The sequence below is a fragment of the Panthera onca genome, chromosome D4 (assembly GCF_046562875.1).
Source record: "Panthera onca isolate mPanOnc1 chromosome D4, mPanOnc1 haplotype 2, whole genome shotgun sequence".
In the NCBI taxonomy this organism is placed as follows: Eukaryota; Metazoa; Chordata; class Mammalia; order Carnivora; family Felidae; genus Panthera; species Panthera onca.
Window position 1 is genome coordinate 32,810,633 of NC_138351.1, and position 7,179 is coordinate 32,817,811.

General features: G+C 41.2%; 1 pseudogene; it reads right to left on the reverse strand.

Annotated features, from left to right (window-relative positions):
- Positions 1-642: 642 nt before the first annotated feature.
- LOC132676441 (large ribosomal subunit protein P1 pseudogene) lies at positions 643-1,019 on the reverse strand (annotated as a pseudogene).
- Positions 1,020-7,179: the final 6,160 nt, after the last annotated feature.

Sequence of the window (7,179 nt, forward strand, 5' to 3'; positions counted from 1 at the left end):
TGTGACTTCTCTCCTGTCCAGCCTTATATTCCCCTGATCTGATATTCTCAAAATTCACTCCTATACATATTCCCTTGTTCTCTGCTAATATATGTAATGGCCAGATTCTGTCATTTAATAGGTAGTCTGTTTCTTCCCTAAGCAGGGACTGTACCCTTTCTCTCAGACTATGCTGAATTATGACCCTGGTTATTGGCCTGGATGTGATGAGTTGTGGCAGAAGCAGCTTTTAAAGAGAACAAGTATCATCTTATTAGGCACCTGCTTTAGGTGAGGGCATTGTACAGATTTAGGAAAGGGGAGGGTGTTTTCCTTTAGCAAAGGAAACAGATATATTCCACTGTCCCAGGAATATTTCAGGGAAATTTTTAGTTGAGGGTTCTTAGGTTTACCCATTTAAATATCCTCATAACAGATTTTTTGTGCCCTCTTTCCTACCTGGCTCCTGGTTTTAATATAGTATATACATATTAAGCTACAAATTTAAATTCCTTTATATCTTTACTGTGCTTATAATTAGAATCTGGATCTGATTTTCAACCCATTCTACCCTGAGGCCAGACTGCCATTGATCCTGCTGGTTTTCAGAGGATCCCTTAAGTTAGCCATTAGCTGCCCAGAGTATATAATTTTATTTTATTTTTTTTTCTTTAAGAATTCAGTTTTTTATTGAACAGTTTACAGAAGAGGTTTATTCAGAAAGACCAAAGCCTATGTCATCATCAGACTCCTCTGATTCTTCTTTCTTTGTTTCCACTTTCTTCTCAGCTGGCACAGCCATGGTAGAAGGAGCAGTGCAGTGCCAGCTGCTGGGGCAGGTCCATCAACCCCTACAGTGCAGATGAGGCTCCCAATATTGACATTGGCCATGGCCTTTGCAAACAAGCCCATCCAGAAAGGTTCAACATTTATACCTGCTGCTTTAATAAGGGCATTGATCTTATCCTCTGAGACTGTCACCTCATCATCATGCAGGATGAGGGCCAGTAGATGCAGGTGAGCTCCTAGACAGAGGCCATGGTGTGGGAGACTGCTGAGTGGGCGCTGCTGGGCCACACCCCAATGCAGATTTCCCTGGGAGGAGTAAAGATGGTGGAAAAGTAGGGGGGTTGGGATTTCCCCTCATCCTTCCAACACAATTGTATAGAGGTTAGATCACTTGGAACACAGGCACAAAAACAGACACATAGACCAATGGAATAGAATAGAAACCCCAGAACTAGACCCACAAACGTATGGCCAACTCATCTTTGACAAAGCAGGAAAGAACATCCAATGGACAAAAGACAGTCTCTTTAACAAATGGTGCTGGGAGAACTGGACAGCAACATGCAGAAGGTTGAAACTAGACCACTTTCTCACACCATTCACAAAAATAAACTCAAAATGGATAAAGGACTTGAATGTGAGACAGGAAACCATCAAAACCTTAGAGGAGAAAGCAGGAAAAGACCTCTCTGACCTCAGCGGTAGCAATCTCTTACTCGACACATCCCCAAAGGCAAGGGAATTAGAAGCAAAACTGAACTACTGGGACCTTATGAAGATAAAAAGCTTCTGCACAGCAAGGGAAACAACCAACAAAACTAAAAGGCAACCAACGGAATGGGAAAAGATATTTACAAATGACATATCGGACAAAGGGCTAGTATCCAAAATCTATAAAGAGCTCACCAAACTCTACACCCGGAAAACAAATAACCCAGTGAAGAAATGGGCAGAAAACATGAATAGACACTTCTCTAAAGAAGACATCCAGATGGCCAAGAGGCACATAAAAAGATGCTCAACATCGCTCATCAGGGAAATAAATCAAAACCACACTCAGATATCACCTCACGCCAGTCAGAGTGGCCAAAATGAACAAATCAGGAGAGTATAGATGCTGGAGATGATGTGGAGAAACGGGAACCCTCTTGCACTGTTGGTGGGAATGCAAATTGGTGCAGCCGCTCTGGAAAGCAGTGTGGAGGTTCCTCAGAAAATTAAAAATAGACCTACCCTATGACCCAGCAATAGCACTGCTAGGAATTTATCCAAGGGATACAGGAGTACTGATGCATAGGGGCACTTATACCCCAATGTTTATAGCAGCACTCTCAACAATAGCCAAATTATGGAAAGAGCCTAAATGTCCATCAACTGATGAATGGATAAAGAAATTGTGGTTTATATACACAATGGAATACTACGTGGCAATGAGAAAAAATGAAATATGGTCTTTTGTAGCAACGTGGATGGAACTGGAGAGTGTGATGCTAAGTGAAATAAGCCATACAGAGAAAGACAGATACCATATGGTTTCACTCTTATGTGGATCCTGAGAAACGTAACAGAAACCCATGGGGGAGGGGAAGGGAAAAAAAAAAAAAAGAGGTTAGAGTGGGAGAGAGCCAAAGCATAAGAGACTGTTAAAAACGGAGAACAAACTGAGGGTTGATGGGGGGTGGGAGGGAGGGGAGGGTGGGTGATGGGTATTGAGGAGGGCATCTTTTGGGATGAGCACTGGGTGTTGTATGGAAACCAATCTGACAGTAAATTTCATATATTAATAAATAAATAAATAAATAAATAAATAAAGATCACTTGGAACACCCAGGAATTCAATCTATGGAGTGGCAGAAGGATCTCTACAGGTGGAGGGAAATAAGCTTGGTGAGATCAAAGTGCATGCATGTGCATTGGGGGAGATAAAACAGCTTAGGCGTGAAGGGGAGGGAACTGCTTCTGTGGAGAGACAAAAGGAAGAGAAAGACAGAGGGGATGTGAAATTACGATATTGAAATATTATGAAGGAAAACCTCCCCGGACCAAGGACTGGGGAACGAGAAATACGGAGAGGCCAGTTTCTATTTTCCAAACAGCCCTAGGAGCTGAAATTTCAGAGGTTTCAAAAGTCTGACTTTCTTCAGGCCACAGTTTACAGAAGAGGCATGCACCTGATGGAGAAGGAGCCAGCCCTGGGGTGCTATAGCAATCTCAGGGGAGCACTGGGAGAGGACACTCTCCTTCCTTGTGTTCTGTGGGAAGAGGGTATATTGCCAAGGATGAAAGACCCTGCAGGCACCAGCCAAAGGCCTTTTATCGGCAAGGCACTACACCTGAACAGGGTTTGCGTGGTGCAGGGCCCTTTAAGACATCGGGTTTCGAATGCCAGCTAAGCACCTAGAAGATGAAGGATAACTGTGGAGCCAGGCAAGCTGATCACCCACGCCAGTTCTGTGAGGGCTGCCTGAATAGCATGGTTGGAGACACCCGGTCCAAGAAGGAGAGATTGGAGTGTTGCCATTTTTCTCCCCAACAGCAACACATGGGACTTAAGGGAGCAGCACGGCAGCCCCCGATGGAGGCGGGACCTCTTACACCAAACCCCACCCCTCCTTGCATGGCAACTGCTTACTTGAGGAAGACTGACACTGAGCCAACCAGACGGCCTCTCCTGCAGACCAGCACAGTCACTGGTCCCAGTCACCAAAAGACAACTGTTTTTTGTTTTTGTCTATCTGTTTGTCCGTCTGTCAGTTTGTCTGTTTGGTCTTCTCTTCTCTTTTCTTTTTCCTTCTACCCTCTTCTTTTTCTCTTTTGGAATCAGGTGCATAGTTTCTGATTTGTTTTTGGTCAATTCTTGTTACATATATACATACATATTATATTACATATATTATTACATATATACATATTATATTACATATATACATACACATACATACATATATATACATATGTATGCATATATGTATATACATATGTATGCATATATGTACATATATATATATATATATATACACACACACTATTTTTTTTTCTGTTTTGTTTGTTTAATCAGGCATTTTTACTCTATTGTTTTTATACCTTTTCTATATTTTCTGCTTCTTTGTTTTCCTTTCTTTCTCTGGATTAAGCATTATAGTTTGCTTGACTCTCTGCTTGGTCTTCTTTTCTTCCCTTTCATTTTTCTTTTGTATGGGATCAGGCTTCCCCCTCCTTTCCTGTTTTTCCAGGGTTACCTCAACGAACAAATCAAAGCACACCTAGTTGAAGGTCCAAATACTCCACCACTACTAGCAAGGAGGAGCTTTGCAGAGGACTGACCAGTGGGACAGAGCAGCCAAATACGCAACAACAGAGTGTATGCAACACACTTCAAAAACACTTCCTAAAGTGCCAGGCTCTGGACAGTGTGTGACCCTTTTTTAATATAGTAGTACTTGCAGGTGCAGGACATGTAACAAGTTATTAAAACATGTAAAAGAGGGGCGCCTGGGTGGCTCAGTCGGTTGAGCGTCCGACTTTGGCTCAGGTCATGATCTCAGGGTCCGTGAGTTCCAGCCCCGCGTTGGGCTCTGTGCTGACAGCTCGGAGCCTGGAGCCTGCTTCAGATTCTGTGTCTCCCTCTCTCTCTGACCCTCCACCGTTCATGCTCTGTCTCTCTCTCTATCTCAAAAATAAATAAACATTAAAAAAAAATTTTTTTTAATAAAAAAATAAAACATGTAAAAGACAGAAACCTAGCCAAACTGATGAAATGGAAGAATTTGCCTCAAAAGAAAATTCAGGAAAAAATGACAGAGAATTGTCCAAAACAGATATAAACAATATATCTGAATAAGAATTTAGAATAACAATCATAAGACTAATAGCTGGGCTTGAAAAAAGCATAGAAGACAGGAGAGAATCTATTGCTGCAGAGATCAAAGACCTAAGAAATAGTCACAATGAATTAAGAAATGCTATAAATGAAATGCAAAATAAACTAGGTACAGTGACGGCGAGGATGAAAGAAGCAGAGGAGATAATAGGTGAAACAGAAGATAAAATTATGGAAAATGATGAAGCTGAAAAAAAAAAGGAAAGGAAATTACTAGATCATGAGGGGGAGAATTAGAGAGCTAAGTGATTCCATAAAACAAAACAAATCTGTATTAGAGAAGTTCCAGAAGAAGAGTGAGAGAAAGGGGCAGAAGGTTTATTTGAACAAATTATAGCGGAGAACTACCCTAATCTGGAGAAGAAAACAAGCAACCAAGTCCAGGAGGCACAGAGAATTCCCTTCACAATAAAAAAAAACAGGTTAACACCATGACATATCATAGTGAAACTGGCAAAATACAAAGATAGAGAATTCTGAAAGCAGCTAATGGCAAAAGATCCTTAACCTACAAGGTTAGTCACATACAGGTAGTAGCAGACCTATCCACTGAAACTTGGCAGGCCAGAAGGGAGAGGCAGGAAATATTCAATGTGCTGAATTGGAAAAATATACAGCTAAGAATCCTTTATCCAGCAAGTCTGTCTTTCAGAATAGAAGGAAAGATAAAGACTTTCCCAGACAAACAAAAACTAAAGGAGTTTATGACCATTAAACCAAAGCAGACTTTGCTTCCCTGGAAAGATCAACTACTTTAGAGGCAGCTAAGGAAAATATGCTGCCCTCCACCTTGCATCTCCTCCCAACTAACCACAGGCAAAACTTCATTAATTGTGATTTCACTGCCAGGGATCATTTAATACCCCACTTACCACCAGAAATAGGATCTTTATTGTCTTTAGTTAAGTAGGTAACCCAACTCAAAAATTCCATCCTGAGGGTTTTCTTTTTAGGGCTAATCCTGGAATCCATTTTCTTAGCCTCAATTTCCAAAAAAAAAAAAAACCAGGGCCTGAGGCAAAAATTTTGTGCTAATGTTTTATTGGGGAGTGCAATCTCAGGGAAGCAAGAATGAAGAAAAAGAGAATTCCATCAGGTAAGGAGAGAAGGCAAACACAATAGTACATCACTTAGCTGATCATAGCTTCAAAAAGCACACAATGGATTGCTCAGTGTCACAGGACCTCTCTAGAAAAGGCCATATGGAGCCATCATGTCTTGAAATCTTCTGTTAGAAAGAAAGATAGGCAATTTACCTGCTGATTCCTTCCTGTTTCCTGTTTTCCTTTACTCAAGTTTGCCCACACAGCATTAATGCCCCTGCACTTCCACATTGCCTCTGAATGTCCGCTGGTTCCAGATGGATTAGACAAGACCCTAGAGCTACTGTGATAAGCAACCAAGAACCGTGGAACCTGTGGGGTTGAATTAATCTGAGAAGATCCATAAGCTATGTCTGGTACAGCCATAGCACAAATGGGGACGTGGGGGAAATATCATCTCACAACTAGATCCATTCCAACTTATTATGAAAACTGCCAAAAAGAAACAAAGCCAGACTCTAGTTAAAGGCAGTAAAGACAGATTTACTCAATAACTACTGCAGTTGGGAAAAGAATCCACTATAAATTGAGTTTAGCTTTGATTCATGTAGAAGTGACTAGGCATTTTAAAGGGAGAATGAGGGAGTAAGGAAAAAGAATAAGTAGGAGCTTGACAGTCTGGAAAATGGGAGATTACAAAAAAGTCAGTAGGTAAGTTGGTCAATGTGAACAGGCCATCTGAGTTTGCTAACTGGTACTTATCAAAGTTAGGCTTCTACCCTCTCACAGAGACTGGGAGTCAGTGGCCCTATTGTCAGGTGTTGACTGAAATAAACAGTAAATTATTTTGGCAGACTTGAGCTCTCCCAAGCAGGAACTTCCCAGGTATATGGCTTTGAGCTTGTAGAAACCTGCTAGAGTTTGTTCCAGTCTTGGGGGTGCTGGGAGACAGTGAATAAAATTGTTTATGCTGAGAGTCTGCAGTCTTTATAAACCAAGGTTGAGGCCTGGTGGAAAAGAGGTCTTAAGGGGACCCTGAATATGGTCAAGGAAAGAATCTCTCAGAACATCATGTACTACAGACTAAGGTGTCTGATACACAGCACTGTCTGACATCAGCCAATTCTCTAGTCGTTAAGTCCCAAATTATGAATACAAAAGCAAGCCTTATAAAGATGATGCCTTTTACTGCAATCCCTTTATCTTTTATGTCAACCATTTTTTTAACTTCTTGAGGGATGATAACAATTTTAAATGAAAAGATGTATATAATAAATCATTCAATAAATATTAGTTCCTTTATATGTTGAACTTCACTAAGAGACCCTCTGATACCAAATCTTTGTTCCCAAGGGTAATTCCCTCACAAAATGTCATCTTCAGTGAAGCCCTGGACTTTAAGCCTGAAGCTCATGTATATTTACTCCCACACTTCTCTGAGAAAGCTGAGGCCTTTAACACTTCCTGCCTGACTCACAGATGGAAGCC